This window comes from Callorhinus ursinus, unplaced genomic scaffold, assembly GCF_003265705.2.
Source record: "Callorhinus ursinus isolate GAN/ISIS: 27379988/994484 unplaced genomic scaffold, GSC_fseal_2.0 scaffold61, whole genome shotgun sequence".
Taxonomy (NCBI): Eukaryota; Metazoa; Chordata; class Mammalia; order Carnivora; family Otariidae; genus Callorhinus; species Callorhinus ursinus.
The window spans coordinates 4,441,410-4,442,464 of NW_027397123.1; positions in this window are offsets into that span (position 1 = coordinate 4,441,410).

The following is a 1,055-nucleotide window of genomic DNA, read 5'->3' on the forward strand; positions in this document are numbered from 1 at the left end:
CTACTGTGGGCTTGATGCTGTTCTAAGCACTTTACTAACATTAACTGTGGTAATTCTTCCTACAGGGTGGGCATTACCACTATTCCCAATTAACAGGTATGGCAAACGGAGGCCCAGAGTGGGTAACCTGCCATGATCACATTGCTAGAGGAGAGGATGGCTCTGTTCTTTGCCACTTGTGGTCCCTCCCACCTCCATCCGACCCCTCCCTCCAGTCCTCTGTCCCAAACCATCAATTTAGAAGACCAGAGACTTGGCCTCTAAGCCCATTTCCTCACTGGCAAGACAGGGGTCCAGATGGCCTCAACCTGGACAGGCCATGGTAGGGTCCTGCAGGGACACAAGGGGACGGGACCTTGCATCTAAGTGTGAAGACACCAGGGACAGGCCTGCAGTCCTTGTCATCGTGCAGAGTGGCCTCAGACACGTACCTGCCCCCCCCCCTGCCATCTCATGGAGTCGCCGTAAGACTTAAACGATCACCAGACCTTGGCACAGAGCCTGGCCCACACTTGGTGCTTACTACAGGAGTTACTTTTCTCTCCCCGCAATTTTTCCACGATAAGAGCAACAGTTGAATACGTACTCTGCGCCAGGCCCTTTTATGAGTAGCCACATTTATTAATGCATCTCTTATAATAGTGGCCTGCAAAGTGGGGTCCTGGGAGCTTGTTGGAAGAGCAGATTCTCAGCCTTCCCCCCACCCCAGAGCTGCTGATTCAGAAACCCGGGAGGTGGAGAACTATTCACTCCTAAGAACCCCAGGAGAAAGGTGCCACTCTTAGGCCCGTTGTACAGGAAACCGAAGCCCAGAGGGCTTGACCCGGGTTACGTGACCACTAAGGACCAGGGGTAGGATCTGAACGCAGGCCTCCAGGCACCTGAGTCTGCCCTCACAGCCCCGGCACTGGACCCTGATGACGCAAAGCTTGTGGAAGATGCTGGAGAATCCCAGATCGTGATTGACTCGGGCCCCTGCAAATGGACAGATTCCCCCTTCCAGCACAACGGGAGCCCCCCCCACCACTCCCAGATACCCCACAGGCACAGCCACA